General features: G+C 51.8%; 1 protein-coding gene across 3 annotated transcripts in view; it reads right to left on the reverse strand.

Annotated features, from left to right (window-relative positions):
* Cux2 (cut like homeobox 2) overlaps positions 1-27,802 on the reverse strand; it is a 172,965-nt gene that overhangs the window by 142,043 nt on the left and 3,120 nt on the right. For 2 of the 3 annotated variants that reach the window (XM_050159008.1, XM_050159007.1), the window contains exon 1: positions 2,745-3,163. The exons of the other annotated variant lie outside the window; for it this stretch is intronic. The gene's annotated coding sequence lies outside the window, so the exon portion shown is untranslated. Of the gene's footprint in view, positions 1-2,744; positions 3,164-27,802 lie in introns of those variants that run through there. 3 annotated transcript variants of the gene reach the window in all.

Raw genomic sequence — 27,802 nt, forward strand, 5'->3', positions numbered from 1 at the left:
ACTAAGGGCCCTCTGCCCCCACGGACCAAGGACACTACAGGCTGGACTGGTATCAACACCATCTCCTCCTCAGTCCCTTGACCAGGGACCAAACCTGCCGGATCCATCCCTCACCCTCCCAGGCTGTCCCCGGTTGAGCTTGATCTTACCAACTCTAGTGTCTGTTGAATGAATAAGCAAGATGACCCAACGTGACACACCCTGCTCTGCCACCATCTGTCTTCGGCAAATCTGGCACACTTGCTCACTGATGGTATTTTCAGACCCTCGCAGGGTAGGGCCAGTGAACCCAGCAACCTCCCACCCCCCAGCACTGCAATTCCCCTCTGTCTGTCCACCTCGCTTCCCCCACACACACAGCCAGAGCTAGCTCTGGCTCCTCTTCCTTCCACGACGTTACATTAAGCAAAATTTCTTCATTGGCAAATAAATGCTCTCCCCGTCAATAAGTACGATGACTAAATCAAACTGTTAGCTGTCATTCTTATCTCTTAAACAGACCCATGGATTTCCCAAGTCATCAGAAAGGGAATCAAACGCTGCCTTCTGAGGTCAGAGATAACCCGGTCAATTTCTGCCAGGAGGAGGGAGTGGGGTGGGCATTTACGCACTGGCCCCCCAAAAAAACAAACACTCCTGTAAATAAAGCCGGCCTCCCTCCTGTCTGCACAATGCCCTGCTTATTGAGTGAGTCAGGTGTTTGGCTGATTAAAAATTGATCCATTTCAAAATCTAATCAACAGAATAGGATTCTTTCATACGTTATCGGGAGAGCTGCTGACATAGAAAACCAAACCTGTTATTAACCCATGAACTCCAGTGACCCGCTCCCTGCCGCTCCCAGGAACCGTAAATTATTCAGTGGTCCAGGACCCAGGGGCCGCTGAGCCTGATGGATTTAGACCAGGGCATCGGTCCAGGACTTTGGGTCGATGGCATGGCCTCACCAATCCCCGGAGGCCGGGGTTCAAGACACACGGGGGCTGCGTGTCACGACTGTGAATACATTACTGGCATCCGCTGGGGCCTGGCCTGGGCTGTGCCTTTGACTAAAAAGCCTCTCTGAACAGGGAAGGCAGGCTGGCCGGGGCCTCTGGGGACACAAGGCTTGGGGGAGGCCATTCCTGATTCCCAGGTTGAGCAAAGATTTCCCTTGAACTACAGAAATGAATAAAGATGGGGGTGGCATTTGGCAGAAGAGGCCCAGCAATACTACCTACACCAGATGTTTGCCTCCGCGTACAAAGGAAGGCTCTTTGGGATGCTGGCCAGAGGTGTCCAGAGCCCGCTGCTATGTGCAGTGGGGCCCTGGGCCTTCTCACCAATTTCTATGCTCTCTGACCTTGAATGAGAGCTCTTCTGAGAGCCAAATCTTACCAAGGCAAGATCAAAGAAAGGTCTTCCATCACCTCCTCTCCCTCTTCCCCTTCTTCCTGCTCCCTCTCCACCTCCCCCATACAGTTTACATTCTGCTGAGCAAGGAGAGGGACTCTCAGGGCAACAAGGCCACAGGAATTTGATACTGCAACTTCAAGGCCTGCGTCTAACAGCTGACCCAATGGGAAGGATAAATATGGGAGGGGAAAATGGATGCGTCTCAGCGAAACTTGTGAGTGGGGGTTGGCCTGGAGACTGAGAGAAGAGCCCAGGGGAGCCCAGTTGCTCCCTGACCCAGGCCTCTGGGAGAAGCAAGGCAGGGTAAGATGTAACTGAACAGCCTCTGCCGTGTCCCGGCTGTGTGTGTCAGAGCAGGGGCACAAACTCTCTAAGTTTCGGCTTTCTCATAGGTTCAATGGAGTAAGGAAACAGCCGGTTCTCTAGGCCACAGTTCAGGATGGAAGGACAGGAAAATGATGGGTGCTGAGGTCACTGCCACAGCACAGACCCCTAGAGTCCTTGACACGGTCACCTGCACACCCAGCTGAATCCACCCCACCTCCTCCTTGGAGCTGATCTTCGTAACAATGACCCCCACTTGTGCCTCAGGGCACGAGACCCCAGAGGTCCTTCACCATATGTGACTGAGTTTGAGGATCAAGTCCAGGGTTCAAAATCCAGTTCATCCACTTACCAGCTGTGTGACTGTGGAAAAGGGACCTGACCTGCTGGTGCTTTGGCACAGGATGCTAAGACCCCAGCCTCACATGGGTCACCACCATGCTGTCTGGCACACGCTCTTCCCCTGTCCACAGCAATACTGAGCATCAGCAAGCACTTGGATAAACACACAGAAGCTAACGCGTCACAGATAAGTCTTCAACACATACACTCAAAACAACAGCTCCACGAGCACCCCAAGGACTTCTGTGTCACTAACCACCGAGATGCCTGAGCATCTGAGAGCCGCTAAGAGACTGAAGCCTGCCACAGACCCTTCAGGACCTGAGAATCTGCTTTACCTAGTTCTATCTGAAGCGGCCGACCCTGACAGAATCTGCCTCAGGGTCACCGACCACATCGTGAGCCCTTCCGGGGCTGTCACCACACCTGGTCCAGATGGGTGGCAGCCCACAGCAACACAGATACCAGCTGGACCCCCAGAGCCAGCAGGAGACAGCTCCAGGGTCAAGGGCTGTGACAAGACACAAAACCCAGTCTGACCAGGCCTGAGACAGAGGGGTCCCGTGAGGATGGGAGGAATGAGCTGAAGAGCCTGAGTCCCTGAAGTTCCAGGATGGAAGGGATAGGGTGAAAGACACCAGTGGGGGTTCAAGGACCATACTCTCAGTCAGGCCCAACCTTACCTGGACAGAGGGTCTCAGGAGGCCTCAGGCTTGGAGTGGGGGAGGAGTGCCGCGTCCTCAATGCCAATGGACAGTACTGGCCAGTCCCTAGAAATGAGCTGGCCTGACCCTGACAGCTGCTGGCTGCTCTGTTTACTCTCTGCCTGTTGTCCTCGTGACAGGCCTTCCAAGAACTGCGATCAATGCGAGCCTGGCTGCCCGCAGCCTGGCTCCCTGCAGCCCGGCTCACTGCTGCCGAGGATGTACCATGCTAGGATGTACCCAATCTGGCTTCCGCGTCTGCTGGGATGATAAGCAGACAGAACCAGCCTGCACATCCACAGCCGAAAGCAGGGCACAGCGCACACAGGACCCTCTTGGTGCCGGTGAACCCACAAGTGACCCTGACTCACTCGCCTGAAGGATTTACCCCGCAGCCTGGTCAGCAAGCACTTGGGCCAGTGGACGGAGAAACACAGGGTGTGGAGTGATGTCACGTGCTCCTCATAACATAGTCCATGGGAGTGAGATAAGAACCACAGCTGGACCAGGACACAGCCCTCCAGGATGGAGCCTGGCGCCTGGACGAGATACTAGAGGTGAGGGGTTTGTCTGATCAAATACAAGTAAGCCAAATCCCATCCTGTACTAAGGGGGCTGAGGCAGAAGGACTTTAAGGCCAGCCTGAGTCACACAGCAAGACGCTGTCTCAAAAACAAAATGAAATATAAGTAAATAAAAAGCAAACCTTTTAGGCTGTCCAGCTAAATAAACACACCATGGTAAGTCAGACAAAAGACACATTTTTTTTAGTGTTAAACGTATCTCAAATATTTTGTTGGACATACTTGCAATAAGAATTATTTATCCTGCCAAGTGGTGGTGGTGGTGGTGGTGCACACCTTTAATCCCAGCCCTCAGGAGGCAGAGGCAGGGGGATCTCTGAGTTCATGGTTAGTCTGATCTACAAGCAACTTCCAGGACAGCCAGAACTACACAGAGAAACTCTGTCTCGAAAAAAAGAATTATTTATCCAATATTCCAACTTCACTGAGCATCCTCTAAATCCTGTTATTGATCACTAGTATTGGTAATTATCTTACAGATTTGTTGATTTATTATAAAATCTGGCACCAAAACTGAACACCATTCCCAGCCTCTGACCAAAGGCTCCACAGTACAACACCCGTGCCCTCTAGGTCAACACCTCACTTGCCCTGGGAAGCCCTGTTCCAACATGCCAAGTGTCTGTAGGTCAACTCAGGCAACTGTGGAGGGAGGGGAAAGGGCTGAAGAAACTGAGGCAGAGAGAGGGAATGACACCCAGCTAAAAAAATCACACAGTCAGAATCAGAGCAGCGTCTACACAGACAGAGGAAGTCAGACCCCTGAAATAAGTAGCTTGGATTCTTTTATTACTGTCTCTTCCTTAAGGAACGGTGGGACTGGGCGTGTGGCTCAGGTGACAGAGTGCCTGCCTGACGTGTCCAGGGCCCTGGGTTCCAATCCTGACATTCCATAAATGATTGGTTTATCCTTGGAGACATACTGAGGGCAGCCGAGGCTACGGGGGACCCTTTTTCAAAATTTAAATAAATGAGTGACGGAAGTCATGAAAGATGTGCACTCTGGGGTGAAGAGCGACACGACAGCGTTAAAGCACGGTAACCCGCTCTACAAATATCACATACAAATTACACGTAAATGCACGGAAGGGGTTCGACCAAGAGCACTTGCTGCATAAGCGTGAGCACCTGAGTCTGTATCCCAGCACCCACATAGGAGTGGGGTGTGGTCACACGAGTGCACCTGTGGTAGTCTCATTCAGCCACTGCGATAAAACACGTGACCAAAAGCAACTTAGGGGAGGAACAGGTGTACGGCATCTTGCAGGTTCAGTCTATCATTGAGGGAAGCCAAAGCCAGGACCCTGAAACAGAAACCATGAAAGAACACCATTTACTGGCTCATGTGCAAGGTCATACTTAGCTACCTTTGCCCTGCCTAGGGATAGCAACACCCACAGTGGACTGGGCCCCACGTATCAATCATCCATCAAGACAATCCTTCCCAGACATGGCCACAGGCCAGTGTCACCCCCTTGGATGACTCTGAGTTGAGTCAACTTGAAACTGAAGCTCACTTGGACAGCACCTATACCCCCAGTGCTGGGGATGGGTGGGTATTGAGACAGGAGGATAGCAGCAGCTTGCTAGCTAGCAACCTAACTGCAGGGTCAGAGAGAGACACTGTCTCCAGGGATAAGGCAGAGAGCGACGCTGCAGCACACCTCCTCTGGCACCTGCACGTCCACATAGATCACCCACACACGCACACTTATATTAGATAGAAAATAAATGTGTTAAAAGGAACTAGAGGCCACACTTAGCTGGCAGAGGTGGCATCCTATTTTGAAACCATTACCAGTGTCTCCAGCCTTATCTACCCACATGCCGCCTGGAGCCAGCCAGGTCTCCCGATACACCAGGGTTTCTCCCTAGAGATACTTCTGTCTGTCCTGACAGAGGGATCCCCCGACACCTGGTATGGATCCCACAAGCCTCCAGGGCCAACGGTGTGATTGGAGGAACTGCAATCTCCACCCAGGAAAGTCTTGTGTACCTCTACGTTAAGAGACACTCATGCACCTGTTGTAGACGGCCCTGCTAAGGGAGTCTCAGACTGGAAGTCACTCAAATGTCCCTTGGTAGCCAAAAGAGAGTCACCTGCAATCCCAGGCTAAGGCAGGAGAGTCACTGTGAGTTCCAAGTCAAGCAGGGCTACAAAGTGAGACCCTGACTCAAAAAAAGAGGAAAAAAAAAACAAACAAAAAAACAACCAAACAACCAGGAGCCTGGATGGGTAGATGGTGGTGTCCCTGCACACAAAGCAGAAAACAGTGAATCTTCAAAATTACACACAGGAAGTGGAAGAGGGAAACTCTGGAACGCTCATGCATGGAGTGGTGGACCTAACTAGACTGGCAGAGATATTCCATGTTCATGGACAGCCAAACTCAACACCAGCAACTTGGTCTGCAGACTCAACGAACTGTCAATCAAAAACCAAGGTTTCACGGAGAGACAAAAGACCCAGGAAGGCTCATGTACATCAGACTTCCCGCCGTTAAAGAGCTGCAGTGATAAAGTCAGCATGGCAGAGGAAGGTCAGTATGATTGCAACAGACGGAGCTTTGACGAGGGAGAAGTGGTATTAGCCATTAGAAAGTCAGCACCAGTGAACAGTCCCCAGCCACACACAGGAACAGCCCAATCCAAGACCTGCCAGTCCTCACCCCAGTAAACTCAGAATGGATAGAGCAGTGTACTGTGCTGTACAGGAGCCGTCTCAGCTTCCTAGACAGGAACAGGAAGTGACCCGGACGACCAGGGATGCAGTGGTGTTGATCCAGACCCAACGCCAAAGACATGGTCAATGAAAGGGTTGCCGAACTTGACTTCAATAAATTAAGAAGTTCAAGGGCTGAAGAAATGGCTCCTCAGGATGTTCTTGCAGAAGGCCCAAGTTTGGTTCCCAGGACCCACATTGGGAAACTGTAACTCTAGTTCCAGGAGATCTGACGCCCTCTCCAGGCCTCCACGGCCACTGCACTCATGTGCATAGACACATAAATGAAAGTAAATCAAATTTTGAAAACAAATAATGAAAACTACAATTTTCTGCTCTGCAAAGGCCATGCCAAAAGAAGAGACCTTGTGAAAACAATTTTCAAGACCCATCTGATGAAAAGAGGTGGAGCTTCAAGGGGGGAGAGGGTGCTGGGGGCAGCGCAGGCCTTATGGGTTATGGCTTAACCCCAGGTGTATATGAGAAGCTATCTCAAGCTCTCGGTTAGTCTACCGAGGCCTCATCTTCCCGCCCAGTGCTGGACTGTCCCCTCCATGACAGACTGTAGCCCCCAAGCTGTGACCCACAAGAATTCCTTCATCCCTTAAGGCATTTCTGTCACAGAGACAAGAAAAGTTATGGCCACTATACCTGATAGCTCTAGCTGTAGATGGGGACACTGAGGCTTAGGGAGGTGACGGGATTGACTCTGTAAGGATAACAGAGTCAGGATTTGAACCCAGATCAAGTCGAACTCCAGAGCCACGTTCAAAACCCCAAGATTTCTCTTCCCACCCACAGGGAAGCATGGGGACAGAGCCAGCACCCTACCTCCTCGGGGCTCTGCCTAGAGGTACCAGACCCACACGACCACACAGATCACCAGGGGCAGGGGTGTGTGTGTGTGAGGGTGGAGCAGGTAGGCAACAAAGCCATAGCCTCGAGGTCCTTGCTGGTTGCCCATGGCTAATGCCAGTGGCTCCGCCAGCCTCCTCCTTTCATCTCTGTAAAGAACGGATGTGGCTTCAGGCCCCCTGATACCCGGAGGTTGGGCAGAAGGCTTTCTCAGGGAAGAAAAGGAAGAAGCAGCAGCAGCAGCTCCCAAAGGCAGGCAGGCATCTTCAGTCACAAAGGTGACACCTGACACGTCTCACGATGGAGCTCACTGACAAGCACCTTCAAAGGACAGCAGTGGGCCAGCTTGCTGGCTTTTGTCCCTGAGTCACTCATACACAGAAATGATTTCTCCTGCGCACCGCAAGTTATTTTGGTTTGAAGCAGCCAAGCCCAGCGTAAACCCGAGAGAGAGAGAAAAGAGATGAGGAGGAAAGAGCCATCCCAGCAGAATCAGACACAGGGCGTGTGGGCAAAAGCAGCGTGAGCAACGACCTTGATCATGAGGTCACACAGGGAGAATGGACTGAGTGGTAAAAGGTGAGATGGACTCAGAGAGACACCAGGCATGGGTTGTCTTCAGGCTACTTTTACACCCAGAACGCCACAGCTGTTATGCTAGAGGGGTGAAGGGAAGTTTCAGGGAGCCCTTAGGTGTCCCTGAACACTGTGACACTGTGCCAAAGCTCTGCCAGGGACCCAGATACAAACACTAGAGACACTGCACCGAAGTCCCTGGAGGCCAGGAGAGCTGCGATGTAGTGTGATCCCCACCCCACCTCTGTCCCCCGTCATCAACACCCTAAACAATACAGCACACCAGGACAGACAGCAGCCGTGCATTTTCCCTTCTCACCACTGTAGAAATTCTGATCAGGCAGCACGGAATAGCTAAGAGTTTCCAGAATCTTCCATGAGAGATTGGGGCGGGGAAGGGAGCTGTGTTTCTGGCTACAGATGATATTGATTTAACTTGAAAAAGCTTTAATACATAAAGAGCCCAGGTACACTCTTGTGGCCATGCTATAGAGACAAGACTCAAACCGGCTTGGTCACCTCCAAGAAGGTGGCTTTCGGTGTGTCATCACAGATGGGCACTGGCTCTTCACTGTCATTCCTTCAGAAACTCAACAAGAGAGACTCCCCCACCCCCGCCACCAAGGCAACTGAAAAATACCATGAAAGTTTCTGATTGTCGCAATTTGAGTCATGTGACTTCCTCTTGCAGGAATGGCTGTGGGAATGAGCACAGTTAAGTCACAGAATTGATGGTCACGCAGAATGTATGATGGCCACTCTAGGAGTAGAGGCGGAGGTCACACCAGGCTTATCTGCCACTTGCTGCCCCCCCCCCCCCCCCCCCCCCGCCTACTAACTAGCCCAAAACTACATAAGGACCTGCCCACCTCACCAGGTAGATGTCCCCAAGTCTGTTATCCAGGAAGCTGCCTCACAAGGCTAGGCCAGTCACAAACAGGACCACAAACGGAGAGTTCTGCGGGTCCCCCATGAGTGGTCAGCCTCACCATCCCATCCCATCCTGCAGGAGGACAAGCTGGGGCTCAGAGAGGCACGGGGCTATGTGGGGAGTACACAGCTTGTTCAGTCAGAGATGGAGTCAAACCTGATGCCAGTGGACTCAACACCCCCTGCTCTAAACCCACACATTGATCACCACAACCCTGAGGAAAACCCTTGAAGAGGGAATCAAGCTCTACGGGAGGCAGGAGAATTCTCTGATGAAACAGGAAGTGGCCAGTCCACACTCACAGTAGTCAAGCTCTACGCTCACAAGGATTTGGGGCTCTTACTGGTGCAGTGGAATCACATGGGTGACCTGTGTGGCTTGAGACTTCGAGGTCTTGCCCCAGGGATGCTGACTTAGCAGGTTTGGAAAGGGCCCCAGAATGAACTGGTTCCCAAACAGCAAAGCTGCTGCAGGTCCAAGAACCTTTCATCCCAGCATGGGAAGGGGCAGGAGAGGGGAGCATAGGCAGGCAGATCTCCAAATTTCGAAGCCAGCCTTGTTTATAGAGTGAGTTCCAGGACAACCAGAGCTACACAGATAAACCCTGTCTCAAAATCAGAACAAAACTCGGTCAGGAGATTAATGAACAACAACAACAAAATGTCGTTCTTATTTAGTAATACCCGGACATTTAGTAAAAGCAAACAGAAAGTCTCTCGAGCACAAGGGTGAATGACCTTCATCTCCCAGGCTCCCCCTCCCCAGCACTCATTGGCTCAAGCAGCACCTGTTTACACACGCTTTCGAACAGGGCAGAGTCAAGCGGTTGTGTAAGAAGATGGTATACAGGTAACAAAACGAACAGTATTTACCCTCTGGCTGAGTTCTGGCACGTGGGTCCATCCAGGTGGCAGAATTCACCAGAAGACAATCATATCTAAGATGAACTTTCTTCTTTTCTTTGTTTGCTTTTATTTTTTTTTTTAACCAAGACAGGTTTCTCTGTGTAGCCCTGGCTGTCCTGGAACTCGCTCTCTAGACCAGGCTGACCTCACTCACAGAGATCCGCCTGCCTCTGCCTCCCGAGTGCTGGGATTAAAGACATGTGCCACTACTGTCCAGAAAAAAAGGAATTTCCAACCCAAAATTATAACCCACAACAAGAGCAGATCCCAGACAGGAGCCTCTGAAAACAGGCCGATTCTCCATGGGCTCTGCTGGCTACTTTCTCATTGCTATGACAGAGGTTTAGGGAAGGGAAGACTGATTCCGCTCACAGCTGGAGGGGATACAGTCCTTCATGGAGACAGGCAGAGCCAGTGACTGAGTCTCTTCACCTCCTGCCATCTGGGTGGGACCAGAAGTGGAAGGAGGAGGAAGGGGAGTAGGGCTAATAAACCTTCACCCCCACTCAGCAGCCCATTTCCTCCTATGAGGAAAAAGTTTAACAACCTCCTGGGGCAGCCAACCACTAGGGACCCAGTGTTGGAACACGTGAGACTGGGAAGGGTGGGGTGTTTGCCATCTAAATCAGAACAGATGCTAAAAGCAACCCCTTGGAGGTCAGTTCTTCCCTCGAGAAACGAGGGTCCTCTGAGCAGCCTGAGCAGTGAATTCTATTCTCACATCATTGGGAAGGGGGCCTGGGTCTTGGGAAGCTTCAGGCCCAATGCCTGGTACACAGTAGGTATTCACTGTTGCTGTCATTGCCGTTTCTCGAGGGAAGAACTGACCTCCAAGGGGTTGCTTTTAGCATCTGTTCTGACTTGCTGGTCAGAGGCCCTGGAATCCTCCTGTCTCCACACCTCCAGGGCTGGGATTGCAGGAATGTCTTGTTTTTTTTTAATATGGGTGCTGAGGAGCCCAACTCGGAGCCAAATGAATGCTTGTGTGGCAAGCACCTGTCCTACTGAGCCACCACCCAGTGAGGTCCCTCTCTTAGACGCCTGTCTCCAGTGACATCAGGGCTGAGCTGGCCATTCTGGGAAGAGGTGTCCTTGACCATCTTGCCTGGAACTCCCTGATCCCAGTGTAGCTGGCACCTGACACATCCTAACACAAACAGTCTTAAAAACGGGCAGCATTTACTCAACAGCCCAGATGGTTTGGGGAGAACCATCAGACCCCAGCAGCAGGTCTACCCCTCGGAAAGCCGCCATGAATCAGTACTCCAAAGTGACCATGATGCTAACACGTTGGGGCACCGCTAAGTGCCCTGGACTGCCCCCAACCCCAGCCACTCATCAGGGGACCTCAGTAGCGAGACAGCAGCTGGTGCAGAGCCTCCGGCCCCACAGTGACCATGCCGAGAGCTGGACTCAAGGCAGATGGGAGGGGTGTGACACCACCTAGCAGGTGACAGCCCCACTGCACCAGCTTCCCCCAGCCTCAGGGAATGGAGGCTCCCCGGTCTCAACAGCACAGGACATACTTCACGCGTGTACGCCTGCATAAATGTTTGCTCCTGTGGCTTGGATGCCTCAAGCAATGGTGGATTTTTAAAAATCTTTCCTTCTCCCACAAACCCTTAGGTAAATAGTAAATGGCAGAAAGAAACAGAGTATATATTTGAATGAGAAGAAGCCACCCCTTCCCCTCCCCATCTGCCTGGGCAGGAGACATGCGGCATGCCTGTCCCTAGGTCTGCTGTGCCCTTCAGTTTCCCAGAAGTCGTAAGAGTCACGGACAAGAGGACAACAGTGTCCTTGACTGGCCCTTCCACAGAGCTGGAAACCAGCTCCATCAGAGGCCGGGCCATGGTGGTGCACGCCTTTAATCCCAGCACTCAGGAGGCAGAGGCAGGTGAATCCCTGTGAATTCGAGGCCAGCCTGGTCTACAAGAGCTAGCCAGGACAGCTAGGATTGTTACACAGGGAAACCCTGTCTCAAAAAAACAAAACAAAACAAAACACCAGCTTCATCAGAACCAGGCTCCCCATCCTCCCAGTCATACCTGGCTGCTCAGAGTCCGGACCCGGTCACACCAAACTCCCAGTTCCTCCCTTCCTAAAACTACAGGCATGTCCCCCTCACCTCGGGACCTTTGATCCCCAGGGTCCTCCCTGGTACTTGGCTGGCTGCCTAACACTGAGGAGATGCACAGCTTGCTGGCCCATCACCAGGTGAAAGAATGAAGTCATCCCTGCCTAGCCCCTCCCACTCTGCTTCCTCCAGGCTGAACTGGGCATGCAGCTTCTCCCATCTTTCACATATGACGTCACTTTTTCTACTTCCAGGTACTGTATTCACGAGCCCCAGATAAATATTTAATCACAGTAAGATAAGCGAGCCTGTCTGCTGGAAAGGCCTTGTACGCACACTCCTCTGACTTAGCTGTGACATATATGTGCATAATACAGGTGGGGCCCACTTTAGGGGCTCCCTCATGTGCAATGCAAAGCCCCCAAAGAAATGCACTCACCAGCCCAGGCAGAAAAGCAGCGTGACAACTGTGACCATTCCTGAGGCAGGTGAATGCCCACTGCACCTTGGGGGACATAACGGGAGCCACTCATCCGGCCACCATGCAGCTAACTTACAAAGTACCTACTGTATGCTAGCCTATACAAAATTTGCTCCACTGTCCCCAGTCAAAGACCCATTTCCTGGGGGAGGACACAGGTCCAGAGTGGCACATACCGGCCCCTATAACCGAGCAGTTGACCACGAGGCTTCCAGCCCTCTTGACAGAACAAGGCAAGGACACTAGGGGTAGACATCTAAAAGCAAAGTCTCAAAGAGGTCTTAGCCCTGCCTGGGGTGGGGGACAGGAGAAGGGGGCCACCAGGGCGATGTACACAAAACCAGGGACAGCCAGAGTTGCTCAGTGAAAGACTGGACCAGAACTGCTGGCCTCACGGAACTCAATGAAAATAAGAAGTGGACAAGACCACAGAGAGTTGTCCTCCGGGCCTGTCCAGGGTCGCAGTCCCTTCTCCACATGGGAATAAGTGGACAGGGCCACAGAGAGCTGTCCTCCGGGCCTGTCCAGGGTCACACTCCCTTCTCCACATTCAAGGTCCTGTAACAATGTACTTCTTTCCCTTGCAGTTGGACGATTTCTCCCAAATCCTTCCATGGTGTGCCTCTCTCTCTGCCCCAAATCCCAGAAATCTTCCTGAGCTCTTCTTTGTCCCCAACGACCAAAACAGGAGTAAAAATAGACCAGAGAAGAGGAGGCGCAGGCTGCACCACACCAGCATCCTGGGCTTGTGTATGTGCACGTACACCCATGTGTGGATGCATGTGCTCGTGTGTGTATGTGCATGTGTGTGTGCACATGTACACATGCGCATGCATGTGCACGGACACAGATTTGGAAGGGCAGGAGAGCTCGAAAGGGCTAGCAGTCATCTGCCCCATCTCACAGATGGGGAAAACTGAGGCGAAAGCAGGTGGCCTTTCTGGAAACAAAGGTGCCAGGGGTCAGCATTTCAAGGCCCTGGCTCTCTCTACCATATCCCCTACCCTAGAAGCCCCATGACCTGATTAAGGGTAGTTAGGGTTCCAGTCTCTTTTGCCAACAGCAAGCTCAGAGTAGGGCAGACTGTACATTTTGGGAACAGGTCCCAATTCCAGAATGGAAATGGGTCCTCCCTCCCTCCCTGCAGAGGAACTGCATCTAGACTAGCTGGCAGGGGTGGGGTAAGGATACAGTGAAATGTCCCCTAGGGCCTCACCCTCTTGACCATCCTCCATCTTGCATGGTACCCGAGATTTGAGAATCATTCTGTCTTGGTGTCTGTGTCTCTGGGTCTGTGTGTCTGTCACTGCCTGTGTGTATGTGTGTCCCCCACACCCTCACTGTTTGTTTACGTGTCTGTCTCTGCCTTTGTCTCTCCTCTTCCCTCCCCAGTCAAGGTGGGGGTGGGGGCAAAAAAAAATACCAAGATCCCCAATTTAAAGTAAAGTCAATGCTGCCGGCTCCTCTCCCCACAGCTTCATAATCAAACTTGTGAGGACGGATGGGCAGGAGCGAGCGGCGAAGATCCTCCGAGAGGGTACAATCAGACAATTTTTAAGATCATGGAGTATTAGACCGGTCCCAACTGGGTTTACTAATCAAACAGCCAAATCCTTCATAACCAGCCAATCCCTACAGGGCAATTAAATCCTTCCCCTTTAAAACACTTGCCACACTGTCTGGGGACAGAAAGAAAAATTTGCAAAATTCATTTGATAAATTAGCCAGGGAGAAAAAAGAAAAGAGGGAATCAAGCTTTGTTCTTCTCATTTTTTTTAATTATGGAATTCACAATGCCTGAATAATGTTTAATAAGAACTATGAAAATTCCTAACAGTATTACAACACAACACAAAAGAATTAACCTGGTTACCGTGAAAAATTGCATATTTAATTAAGAACAGAGAGTTCAAAACTATCCAGAGACTTTCAAAGTGCGGTTGCCTGAGGGGCCAAATTACACGCTTCCAGGGCTGCTAACGGAGTTAGTGCGTTCAGTCATTACCCGGGCGTCCCCATTAAGTGACTCTGGGCAGACGACATCAAATTCATTTCAAAAGCACCAGGAACTGAAGCACTCACTTGAGCAGTTGAAGGGAAAGCAACTACCCTGCTGGTGCAATCAGACCCCTTGTTGATAAAGGCAATAATTAAAGAATAATGTTAATTAGCTGCTTTTATTTGAAGAGAAGTGTGGTACTTGGAGGGCTTCCAGGCTGTTGAGGTGGGAGTCGTGCTTTCTCTCAAAGAAGGGGGGAGCGCTGTGGGAGTGGGGAGCACGAAGCCCACAGGAAAAGAGATGCGGCTGAGAGAAGTCCAAGGCAGGGCCAAGCACGGCCAACAGCTTCAGGAGGGGCAGCCAGATGGGTGAGGCCTGGGTCCCCACGTGCGAACTGGACAGTCGCCCCAAGGCGCTCAGGGGGCAGCTCAGAGACTCAGGACTTCACTACTGCCACCATGGCAGACTCCAGGCAGAACCGGCCTCCTGTCACACTCATTCTCCTCACACACTCTCCTGTCACACTCATTCCCCTCACACGCTCTCCTTCACACTCATTCCCCTCACACGCTCTCCTGTCACACTTCCTATTTGGGCATTTCTCGTCACATCCACTCTCCTCACAGACTTTCCTGTTACGCTCCTACTTGGCCACTTCCTGTCACTTCCAGTCATTCCACACAACCTATAACACACTCACCGTCTCCCCCAACCACTTTCTGTCACACCTGCACCTGAATGATATGAATCAGCTCCTCCCTTTCCACAGAAAACAACTTCTCCCAAGATGGCAGCCACCATATCTCTCCCTTCCCAGGTTCTTCATGGAGCGTGGCTGACACACCAGCCACTGAGGAGTGGCGTCTAGACCTCTCTCCCTTTGGACGGCTGATCGTTGCTGGAGGCAAAGCTGACAACCAATGTCCAAGCCTAATGACGAAAGCCAAGTTTCCACCTTTTCTCTGGAAACCTGGGCACTGCGAAGTGGGGAGAAACCACAGGGCAGGCCACAAGGTGGCACTCCTGCGAGCAGCTGGGGCAGCTGAGCCAGCTGATGTCCAGCTGTCAAGAATGGTGACGGCCACTTCAACTGGGCTCTGCCTGACTAACCGACCCTGTGAGCCCTATAGTCATGACTCCCACAAGACTTGCGTGTCTTGTTACACGGCGATGACTGACTGATACATCCACACAGATGCATGATCTGCCTCACTCCACACTCTGCTGCTTCACAGACCAGCTTGAGAAACACCGTTCCCAAAAAAAGCCATAACCCACCTCCACCGCACTACAGGAAGGGCCCAGCACACTGCAGGGTCAAGGCAAAGAGTCTGAAAGCAGTGTGTGGAGGTCACACATCACAGCGCTAAGGTCCCCGGGGAAGAAGCAGGCTCAGCTAAGGCCGCTCACCTGCAGGGCTCAGACTGGCCCTATCCACCCAGGGCATCATCTGGACGGGATGGGAGGGGGCATCTGAGGAAGAAGGAGGGGGTCTGCCTTCCTTGGGATCCCCACCTTGGCAGCTAGGCTGGTAGTGGCAACTGGGCCTTTGTCCCTCCTGCTACCCACATTCCAGAAGCCTCCACAGAGCCCTGCATGGCTCCGAAGGATTCTTTTCCAGAGCTGAGCCTCTTAAAGTAGGCCACGGGCTGTGGGACCAACTCCCTCAATCATGGAGGCTGTGGAGGACTTCCTCTGAGGGACAGGCTGGCTTGGAGAGGCGCCAGGCTACTGGCCTGAGGGACCGGGTCCAGTGACCTCAGCTGGTGAGGGACAGGAAATGGTCACGGGTGTCCTCTGATTCCTTCTATAGGGACCTGCATGTCATAAGCCTACGGCTTATGTGGGGAGCATTTGTGGTAACTCTGGCCCTGGCTCCCACTCCTGTCAGGCATCTCTGTCTCCTGCGGGCCACCCACGCTCATCAGCCCGCACACGAACTAGCTTTAGGAGAAGGGAGAGGCAGCTGGAGGTACAGTGGCCCCTTCCCAGTGGCACCAAAAACAGGCAGGTAAGCCTGCGTGTGCAGACGCTGCTCAGACTGCCTGGCTCTGTTGTGTGGCGTGGGACAAGTCGCTGAAAACGGGAGATTAGCAAGGCCCACATCATAGTGTCGCTGTGAGAATAAAATCACTTGAGTGGGGGTTCTGAGGAAGCATTGAAGGTCTAACTGATCATTAAATCTGAACAAAGGGGCTGGAGAGATGGCTCAGCGGTTAAGAGCATTGCCTGCTTTTCCAAAGGTCTTGAGTTCAATTCCCAGCAACCACATGGTGGCCCACAACCATCTGTAATGAGGTCTGGTACCCTCTTCTGGCTAACTGTATAAATAATAAATAAATAAATATTTAAATCTGAACAAAGAAAACAAAAGCTAAATATTTGGGGGCTGGCAAGATGGCTCAGAGGGTGCTTGCCACTAAGCCTCATGACCCGAGTTCAATTCCCAGGACCACATGGTAGAATGCAAGAACTGACCTCTAGCAAGCTGTCTTCTGACCTCTGCAGGCACACCATAGTGCATGCATGCACGCACACAAATAAATGTAATTAAAAATATATATTTAATATACACTTTTTCAAATACTAAACTTCTCAGCACATCTTTCATCTGTGGTGATATGCCTGCCCATTTTCCGGACAGTCTACAGGGAAGCCAAAAAAGCAAAATCACCTTCACTCAGTTCCAGAATTGGCCACAGCGGATCCTCAGAGAGTGTGACATCAGAGGCCACACAAGCAACAAGAGAAGCCAAGCTGGAAGGAGCCTGAGATCTATGGGGGAGGTGGGCTTAGCCAGCAGCCCACCATTTTTGGTGACCTTTTCATCACTGTGACCAAACCGACAAGAAACCTGAGGGTGAAGAGATCTGTTTCAGCTCATAGTTTCCGAGGGCTCTGCTGGCCACATGTGCACACAGAACACCACAGCTGTGGGAACACAGGGCAGGAGAGCTTCACTGTGGACAAGGAATGACACCCACAAGGACCAGTCCCTGGTGACCCAATTTTGTAAGCGCCCAAAGGGAAAGGATGGTTCAACAGGGTTCTAGTGGGAGAGGAGGTGGTGGGGAGGGGGCATCAATATGCCAGGGGTGTGGGGTAGGGGATCTGCCAGAGGCCTGGGGCTAAAGAGTAGAAAGTACAAGAAATAATTGTTCAAGATCAGGTACAGAAAAGGGGCCAGGGCTGGAGTGTGGTTCAGAGGGGCTGGCAGGGGCTGGAGTGTGGCTCAGAGGAGCCCGCAGGGGCTGGAATGTGGCTCAGTGTTAAAACACTGACCTAGCATGAGAAGAATGGAGATCTTAATCAAACAGTGGTAAACCTGAGACCTAATTTGATGAGTTAAAATGAATATGTCAAACCCTTGTGTAACTGCAAAGAAAACCAATGCTACATTAGAAAATACTCAAGAAAACAGTAAAAGAATGGAGGACCACGGGGCTCGAGAGATGGCTCAGAGGTTAAGAGCACTGGCTGCTCTTCCAGAGGTCCTGTGTTTAATTCCCAGCAACCACATGGTGGCTCACAACCATCTGTAGTGAGATCTGATGCCCTCTTCGGGCCTGCAGGCAGACATGCAGTACAGAACACTGTATACATTATAAATAAATAAATCTTTAAAAAAAAAAAAAAAGGAACAAAACAGACATCAGACTCTAAAAGACCAGGCTAACCTCAAACTCAGAACTCCACCCACCTCTGCTACAGCTGGTTCTTACCTGATCTATAAACACCCCACTGTGTGAGCATGGTGGGGAGCCAAAGGCAGTCCAGAAGACAAGCCAGGCAAGCAAAGTCCAGGGGAAGTGACCGGGCCTCTGTCCAGGGAGTAGAGAACGGAGTGCGCAGACAGTGGGAGGTGAACCCCTTGATTGAGTGACAGCCTGACGGGGAGGGTTGGAATCGGGAGCCAACAGTTTCTGTCCTGTGGATCTCAGTGGTCCTCAGGTGGAGACCCAGGGGAGAAGAGTTCAATCTGGTCATCTGGACCCAAAGACATCTTTGCCACACACGGTCAAAAGGTGTCCATAGTGGTTGGAGAGATGGCTTAGTGGCTGAGAGAGCTGCTCTTGCAGAGGACCTGGGTTTGGTTCCCAGCACCCACAGAAGGAAGTGGATGATGTTTTATGAGGCTACAGCTCACAACCACCTGTCACTCTTCCGGTCCCCACAGGCACCAGGTACCTCCATGGTGTATATTCACAAGACAGACATACAGATAAAATCAGTAAATAAGGATACAATAAAATGTTACAATGTTGCTAAGAGTAGAAGTTGGAAGCTGTGTAAAGAGGCTGGTAGGGTTAGGTAGAGAGCAGGTAACTAGGGGATACAGCAAGTCACGTAGGGGACAAAGTGAAGAGACACCAAGAAGGACCCGAGAGGGATCACCACTTAAAGGCCAACAGAGAGCAGTGAGCCTCAAAAACAAACCAAGGAGTGACATCAGGAAGTGGGAAGGGAAGAGGAGGACATGGCGGAGGTTGGGGGGGGGGCTATGAGGAGGTGGCAGCTGGAAGTAGCTGCAGGGTGGGTGGAAGAGTTAGGGACAGAAACGGAAATGCAGATGACATTCTGGAAGGTGGTTAAAGAGAAGGGGAAGTTGGCCTCTTGGATTTCCTGGAGAAAAAAAAAAAAACAGGGCTACCCCCCACATCCTTATGTTGTCGCTTCTTCCTGTGACCAAACACCTAATGGGCACCTTGAAGGAGGAAGGGCTACTCTGGATGACAGAGCACAGTCCAGTGTCGTGGTGGCGGGCAGGGGAAGGATTGGACTCCCTCACATCTCCGGGGAAGTGGGCAGGACAGACAGACATAAACCCAATGCCCCTAATGGCCTGCTTCCTCCAGAGGGCCCCAACTCACAAAGGTTGCCCAGACTGCCTAAAGGGAGCCACCAGCTGGGGAACACATGAGCCCTTGGCAGACATTTCTCGTTCAAACCCTCACACCTGCGGTCAGATGTTGCCCACCCTACCGAGGGCAGGAAGTTGCTTGTGGCTATGAGCTCTCTTCTGCCTGCATTTTGCCTAATCAACTCCTTCTCACGGCCTGAGAATCACCTACACAGGGCGGCCCCCAGCGCCAGCCACCCTGAGTGGACAGGCACCCCCATCTGACTTGGACACTTCTCTTCCCTCCGTTTCCACGTCTGTGCTTCCCCATCCGTTTGGCACCCACAGACCCCAGCAGGCTCCAAGGCCTGCTCACAGCACCCAGTGAAAACACAGCCGCCATTTACTTGATGAGAGACAGTCGCTGAGCAAACACTCCAGCCAGACAGCCTGGGATGGAGCCCTGGATGATCTTGGGCTTAGAGACTGCATCTATAGTCTAGGGTAACTACACTGTCAGCCCCCAAAGACAGTGAAGATCAAATGAGAAAACGGGGTGCTGATGGGAGGGGGTGAAGCAAAGCCCGGAAGGAAGGGAAGACATCAATTTGCGGGTGCCAAGTTCACCGGTAGCCTGTGCTGCTGCTCCGGGCTCGTCTCGGAAAGGATGGGGACGGAGTAAGCTGTTAAATGAAAATCTGAAAAACTTTTTAATACAGTCTACAAGTCCGTCTCCTTCCTTCTTTATCAACGACACGATTTATTGAGCGGGGAGGCCATATTGACTAAATAAATCTTGATAACGACCACCACAGGGATCAATAGCTGCTTATTATCAGTCCAGTCCGGAGTTTCATCTTGTGGAACACAGGCCACAGGACTGGGGGTGTCAAGCCACCCCACACTGGCGGGAAGGTGGGCTGGATGGCGGGGGGCACTCACTATTCATCCAGACTAGGGAATGTTCTAGAGCAGTGGTTCTCAGCCTTCCTAACGCAGTTCCTTTCATACAGTTCCTCATGTTGTGATGACCTGCAGTCATAAAATTATTTTCGTTGCTACTTCATAACTGCATGAATCTTACTGTTATGAATCATAATGTAAAAGTCTGGGTTTTCCCTTGGTCTTAGGTGACCCTCCCAAGGGGTCGTGACCCACAGGTTAAGACCACCAGTCAGGAGTCACTGACTAAACTACTGCGCAGGCTGCTCTGGGCTGGGGCCAGGATCATTTCCTAGAGTTGATGATGGAAGGTTGTTTGAAGAGGCAGGGGAGACGGCACAGTGCTTGCCTGGGGCACACGAGCTCTGGGTTCCGTTCCCCAGCACCACATAAACCAGGGTGGTGCGCACACCTGTAATTCCCACACCGGGGAGGAAGAGGCAGGAAGAGCAGGACTTAAAGGTCATCCTTGGCTACACAGCAAGTTTGAAACCAGCCTAGGCTATAGGAGACTGTTTGGAAAAGGAGGGGGAAGAGAGAGAGGGAAGGAAGGAGGGAGGGAGCAGAAAGGCAAGTGCAGGGAATGCAGGTGGGCTCAACCCTGCAAGACCCCCCTTGGTCACTCACAGAGACGGGCAGGTCCTGGGTTACAGCCCTAGCAATGCCACCTGTGGGAAATATGACATTGGATTGAGCGATAAAATGAGAATCGATGGGGGCTTTGGATCACAGAGCAAGAGGAGCCAAGGCTCTCACTTCTGTCTGGCTTGAATAAAGACACAAGAGTCACAAACCACATGGGCACCCCAAGGGCGTGCTCTGACCTCCCAACCCTCATCTCCCAGCTTCTGGCTCTCAGTGGACCAAGCAGGAAGAAGCTGACTATGCTGGGCTAGAGGAGCCATGGGGCACCACACCTATGTCACCCGAACTTAAGTGCCTCCTCCCGCCAGATATCAGAGCAGCCACCTCCACCCAGAGACTTGGTTCTCTGAAGTGGACTGAGAGAGGCCCCAAAGTGAGAGAGACAGGAGCAAGAGATGCCAGAGAGACAGGAACAAACTGGCTCCAGGCCGTGGTCAAGGGCCTCTGTGTCTCATCACACATCCCGAGAAGAGGGGGGGCTAGACCTGAAACCCATCCTACAGATAAGGAAACTGAGACAGTTGCCCAACGCCTCTCTGCTCAGGTCCAAGGGTTGCTCACACCAGTTACATCTTCAGACTGGACTCTGACTTTAGCCTGGAGTCACTGTCCGCGCTCTCAGCTCCTCTCTGGTCCCTGAGTGGCGTCTCAGCATGGCATCTGGTGAGAGATGCCACCTAACTATGCCCTGTCACCATGACAGCTGTCCCTAAGTGCTTTGAGTCTTCTATGACTAAGGCTGGCAAACCATTGCAGGTGGCCCACAGCCACTGGAAATTAATTCATAGCCACATTAATTAGAAGGGGGCTGGAATTGGGGTCACCAGTTTCTAAAGCAAGACGCACAGAGCTAAAGATAAACCAGGCTCACCACTGGCCTGAGGCCGAATGGTTTCCATTAGCTCAAGTGCTCCAGAGTGACTCCCTGAGGGGAGGGGAGAAGGAAGAAGGAACAAATGAATGAATGAATGAATGAATGAATGAATGATCAAACCAGTGGGGGCAGCTAAGGAGTATTTCAGAAAGGATGATGGGGTTCTGTCTAAATGGAGGCTACAGAAGCAGGGGTCAGCGAACCAGAGGAAGAGCTCCGGGAAGGACGGGTCAGACACTCAGGGCAAAGGACTGTGGTTGGATGCTGCCAGGAAACAGTGAAGATGCCATAGAGGCATGAAGGCAGGAGGCAAGAGAGAGACGTTTTGGACCAGACCAGAGTTAGAGCACCATGACAGCTCCCTCGGAATTTAATGGACATCTTAGAGGGCGTTTCCCAGCAGTGGGAGCCCTAGGTATGTGACCTCACTTTCTGCCTGCTGCCTCCAAGAAGCACACATAAAAATGGGGTGCATAGCAAAGGAAACGCATTGGGCCTGTCCCAGCTCCTCTGTGTGCTGTGTCCCACTGTGGAGGCTGAGCAGTTAAGACCCGTCATCTTCCCTGGACACTCTACACGACACTCGATTGCAACTCTGAGCAACAAAGCCACCAACATGTCCACTTGTGGGTGGGAAAACCAAGCCTCAAGAGAGAAAGTAGGACACACGGCTAGCAAGCGGCAGAGCTGGGATTTGAACCCTGGCAGTGCCATGCACAGTCATGAGATTGAAAGGGAAGGTGGGTGAAGTGGGTTAACTAGTTACAAAATAAAGTTCCCAAGGCATTTCCTGTGTTTGACAGTGCAGCAACTGTCCTCTGGGAGAGGAGGGGGGTACAGGGGGTCCCTACAGCACAGCTGGAACCTGAGGCCCCTCCTCCTGCCTGCTCCAGGTCTGTGCTACATGCAGCTCTCTGCGCACGAGGCCTTTGCACACGCTGTTCCCACTTTGGGGAGTGTTCCCTCAGAACACTTAAAAAGTTTTTGTTTCTAAGAAGCCAGGTACAGGCGACTTCTTGGTCACATTCCATCATCTGGTGACAAGCTCAGCGTCCAGATGTGTGTGTTCACCTTGCCTGTGCCTGTCACCTCGAAGCTTCTGGCACCCAGCCTTCCTCCTTCCGGCTAACATCTATGTAATATCTATACCCTCTAACCACATAGTTTACACGTTATCTTAATTATGTTGTTACACTATTATTTATATAATTACTAATCATCGTTATTAGTGTCCCCACGAGTGGTAAACACACATCTACAGAGTAAAACAACAGCACTTACAAATTCCAGCTCTCTCTAGCATTTCTGTGTGCTGGGTTCCCAGCATTGAGTTAACTACCGCCGCTATCCGCACTTTATATATGAGAAGCCATGACTCAGAGAGGTTAAGCAACTCAGCCCAAGCCACACAGCTGGTAAACAGCAGACAGAAGATTTGAGCCTTCAACACAGCCTACCGACACAGGTCCAGAGTTGCTCCTGGGGGACAACAGGTATCAAATGACAAGCTGCTGAGTGGCGACCCTTTCAGGGGTCCCTGCCCAGGGAGGTGATCATCTCTCTGGTTTCTCCAGCCACAGCACCCACACCTAAGCGGCCAACTGTTCGAGCCAATCCAGCAGAGCGGCTCCCAGGGACCCATTGGTCCTGTCCAGTTTGAGTGACAGCGGCTCACACAGTCTTAAGCACTGCTGGGCTCCAGGCGCCCTGGGCAGACAACCAACTCAGAGCAGAATGCCCGGGGATTGATTTTCTTCTGCCTTTCTTTGTAATGACAAACGTATATCCGGGAACTGCAGTTTGGTTTGCCTAGAGGATGGAAGAGACAGAGCGGGGGTGGGGAAGGGTGTTCAGCAGGCAGCCTCGGACCACTTTTGGAGGCGACTAGCTACTTGTCTCTGTACCACACCCATCTCTCTCCACGGGACTGTCAGGAGCCTTGGGGACCCTAGAAGAGTTTTTTCTGACTCAAGGCACCTTTTAAACAGCCATAACCTGGACAAGGTAACCTTGATAGCCCTCCAGTTGTCCTGACCCCCGTGGACCCCCAATCCTTTGCGCTTTTGCGCCAGCTGTTCCCTCAGTTGGGAACACCCTTCCCGGCACTAAAGCCCCTCATCTACAAGGGAACCAAAGCAGCTGTATTTCTGAGTTCAAATCTCCCATGTTCTAAACAGCAACAGCTTTCACGAGAAAGCATGCACATCCCAGTTCATCCACACAGACAGACAGACAGACAGACAGACACATCTGTGGGCCACGCAGGGTTCCATGCTGCAACCTCTGTCGCCTATGCAAGTGTCTGCATGATACTAGGAAAGCATACTGCAACACCCCAAAAGCCTCGAGACAGCCTGCCAAGCCAGCAGGTTCTGGCTGCTGCCCCACACCCTCTAAAAACACCTAAGAAAGAACAAGCACTTACAAAGCATGGCCGCACGCCCCACGCTCTGCTGAACACCGCCGTACTCCACGTAGTAGGGAATACTAACAGTCCCACTGAAAGAGAAAGGCACAGATAGGCTAGTCACTGCTCAAGGTCACACAGCTGGCAGGTGACAGGGAGACAGGAAGCCAGGAGGCAGGGCATCCATCAAAATCCTGGACAGCCAGGCTTCCATCTTAAAGCAGAGGAAACGCATTCTTTCTTGAAAAGGGAAAATCCAGGAATGGCTCGCCTATATGACAGATATTTCACAACCAGGAGATGTGGGGGTAACCACAGACCCCAGGCCACTCCATGGCTATCATTACCTACTTTTGTGAATAAAGTTTTATTGACCTAGGACCACTTATAAGGCTAGCCACACCTCTTTGTTCTTATTGGCTACAGCCAGTCACACCCATTCACTTTCATTGGCCAAAGCTCCAGGCACAATATGGAGGCAGAGTTGGATGGCGAACCAGGAACCTCCAAGTATGTGATTGTTTCTGAGACTTTGTGGAAGACAGTTACCACATCTGATGGCAGACAACTACTTCCTAGGCTGCACAGAGCCACCACATCCCCAGAAAGTTCTGAGGTCAACCCTTGAGAAAATGCACGGTCCCTAGAAAGCCTGGATACACCTTTGCATTAAAACACACACACAAAGGCGGTGGTGGCGCACATCTTTAATCCCAGCACTCGGGAGGCAGAGGCAGGTGGGTCTCTGTGAGTTCGAGGCCAGCCTGGTCTACAGAGCTAGTTCCAGGACAGGCTCCAAAGCCACAGAGAAACCTTGTCTCGAAAAACCAAAAAAAAAAAAAAAAAAACCAACAAAAACAACAACAAACAAGTCAGGCTGGGGAGATGGCTCAGGGAGTAAAATGATGGAAAGGCTGGAAGCACTAGCACATTCACAGCCAGATCAGAGAGCACAAACACATGTACGATCGTTGCTAGCTACCTATGCTCTTACACAACCCAGGGCCAAGGCAGGGAACGGTGCTGCACGCTTCCAGGCTGGGGTCTCCCAAATCCGTTTAGATGATCCCCCACAGACATACAGACACACCACAGGCTAACCCAATCTAGACAACCCCTCACTACACTCTTCCAGGAGACTCGAGGCCATGTCCGTCGACCGTCAGAACTAACCATCACATCCTGACCCCAAAAATAGGGTGGCCAGTGCCTGAGGGAGACACCTGATGTCAACCACCAGCCTCCATGCGAACCCACATGCACCTGCACACCCACCCACACGCACCTGCACACACACACACACGCACCTGCACATACACACATGCACCTGCATACACACCTGCACACATACCCACACATACCTGCACACACACACCTGCACACACACACCTGCACACCCACCCACATGCATCTGCACATGCACCTGCACACACACACACCTGCACACACACCCACGCACCTGCACACACACCCACACGCACCTGCACACACATGAACCTGCACATATACCCACACGCACCTGCACACACACACATGCACCTGCACACACACACACGCACCTGCACACACACCCACACGCACCTGCACACACATGAACCTGCACATATACTCACACGCACCTGCACACACACACGCACCTGCACACACACACACGCACCTGCACACACACCTACACGCAGAAATAAAGTAAAATGGGAGAGGTCAGACTTACTGTTTGTGGGGAGAGCGGTGACGATCAGAGACTGGGGGCAAGGACAAGGTTCCAGACAAGGGAAATGCATGTGCAAAGGCCATGGGGTAGGGGTGGTTCTGTGCGACGGAAGAGCAGAGTGAGTAGGGGACAGAGATGGAGGGGTGGAGGGGTGGGGTCAGGTCGCATGGTATTCATCAGAACAAAGGGATTAGAGGCTTAACGCATGCATGGGAGAAAATATGAAGCAGTTCAACCTATCTTTGCCAGGGAGTCAGGGAGACTCAGCATACAGTGAACTCCACCCTAAGAATTTCTTGTCTCAGAATAAAATTACTTAAAGGACCAGCAGCCCCCGACATCACCACCAACACCAGTCACAGCAGGGCTGAAGCTGGGCTAAGTCACAGAATGTGACATTGGGTGGTCCTGCCTCTCTCTACCTCAGTCTACACAATGGCTCAGTCTTCTGGGAGAGCTGGGGTGCTGGGTCATCTCCCCCACTCTAGAGACAGGTCCCCAGGCCAGGATCAAAAGCAGGCCAGTACAAGATTGCCTGGGTCCTAGCACTTGGAAAGCTGAGGCAGGAGGATCCAGAGTTTGTGGCAAGCCTGCGCTAGTCAGCCCCGCCTCAAAGAAAAAGAGAAAAGAAAAAGCACAGGTAGGAAAGGTGAGCCTCACCCATACCAAGTCACCGCTTCATGGCCCACGTGAGCCTCACCTGTACCAAGTCACCGCTTCAAGGCCCGCCTGAGTCTCACCTGTACCTAGCCCTGTCTCACTGCCAGGTGACCAGGAACAAGCTAGCCGTTGCTCCCCTTACAGAAAATGGCATACAAACCCACAGTTTCTAGACAGCCCCTGACTGCCATCAACCAGACCCAAACTTAGACCAGCCAAGGTGTTCACGTTTAAGACACCATCTGCCGGAAGAAAGGTTACCTCGCAGAATGTCAAGTTTGAAGATAGAATCCTCTTTTAATGGGCAAGTTAAAAGAAAAAGAAAGGCGGGGGTGGGGGAAGCCAATTATTCTATTTGTGTATATGCTGACACGACCCCCACCCCCATGCAGCCAGGTCCGTGCAGGCCACCTAGACACCAAAGTGCTCAGCCAGCTCCTCACACCGTCTCCATCTCCTAAAGGAAATCCCAAGATTCCCCAACACACACACAACCTGGACCGGGGGCGGGGCTGCTCTGCTCCTGCCCAGCACTCCAACAGAGAGCCCATCTTTCTGACCAGGTGAGAAACCAGGCCTGGGGGAGGGGGAGGTACCCGGAAACGATGGCTGGGCTCCTTAATACATGAACATCTGCTTCCAGCTCTTTCTGAGAAAAGGTCTCGGAATTCCTTTCTGAGAAAAGGAATGGCTCACCAGCCGGCTGGACTTAATGAACGCATACAGGACGGTGGCTTGGGCTCAACCTTCTTAACCTTGAGGTGTTTCTAGAGAAAGTTCCTCTGATCCCACCTGTACCCCCACCCCCTCCTTGGTCTCCCCACATGCTGGCCTGGCATGGCACACCGAGCCCTTCCTGCCTCCTCCCCGCTCTGACAGACAGCAACTCTGCACTGTCAGAGTTTCCAAAGTTAGGACTCACCAGGGCTGATGGCTTATTTACCGCCGTCATGGGGAGAAAGAGGATTTGACACGTGTGAAATGATAGCACATTTAGGTGAGTCAAGCTGTCACAGGCTCTAATGAATGTCTAAGCACTTCACAGCTGATGTGTAAAATCTACCTGCTTCTGAACATCACAGGGTTATAATATTTTAATTATATCGACACTCTTTTCTGAACTTTGAGCACAGAACAATATTCCACGAAGCAATACCTGGCCTCCAGCCATTCTAGAAGTTTCTGTAATACGTTTCTAAAAGGCCCATTCTTGCTGGCTCATCCTGAGGGTTTGGCGGATTCCTCAGAGTGGGACAGCATTTTCCTACCCAAGTCTCCTGGGAGGGGCCACCAACCCCACCACTCCCCTCTCCCACAAACACAGCTGGGCAGAGGGACTCCATCCCCTCATTCAAACTGGGTGCCCCTAACTGCTTAGCTTAAGCAACTCTCTTTGCGGGGAAGAGGAAAGATGTTCTGGGGGCCAGGACCCAGAACGTCATCTAAAGGGAGAGAAGAAATAAAGAAAAACAGAAGAGAAAATCATGAACCCATGAATTCGGTTACAACGACAATACACAGAAAAGCCATAAAATAAGCCCGCATTAGTGATGCTCACCATAAAACCATCCTATAACCAAATGAAATATGCCAGCATTAACTCAGGACGGGATTTTATTTCTCCTTATTTCTGGGCTGCTACAAGCAAAGAAGGGGGAAAGAAGGAGAGTGGGGGAGGGGACTGAGGAGTGCCAAGGTCCTTGAGCCCCGACCCCTGGGGTTGACTGACTTCCACCCCCCCAAGCCAGCCCCAGCATGTTCGCTCTACCACGCTCAGAGAATGTGCTGGAACAAATAATGACTAACTGGACAGCTTCCATGTTTAAAA

Source organism: Alexandromys fortis, unplaced genomic scaffold, assembly GCF_014885135.2.
Source record: "Alexandromys fortis isolate MF-2015 unplaced genomic scaffold, M_Fortis_MF-2015_v1.1 scaffold_90, whole genome shotgun sequence".
Taxonomy (NCBI): domain Eukaryota; kingdom Metazoa; phylum Chordata; class Mammalia; order Rodentia; family Cricetidae; genus Alexandromys; species Alexandromys fortis.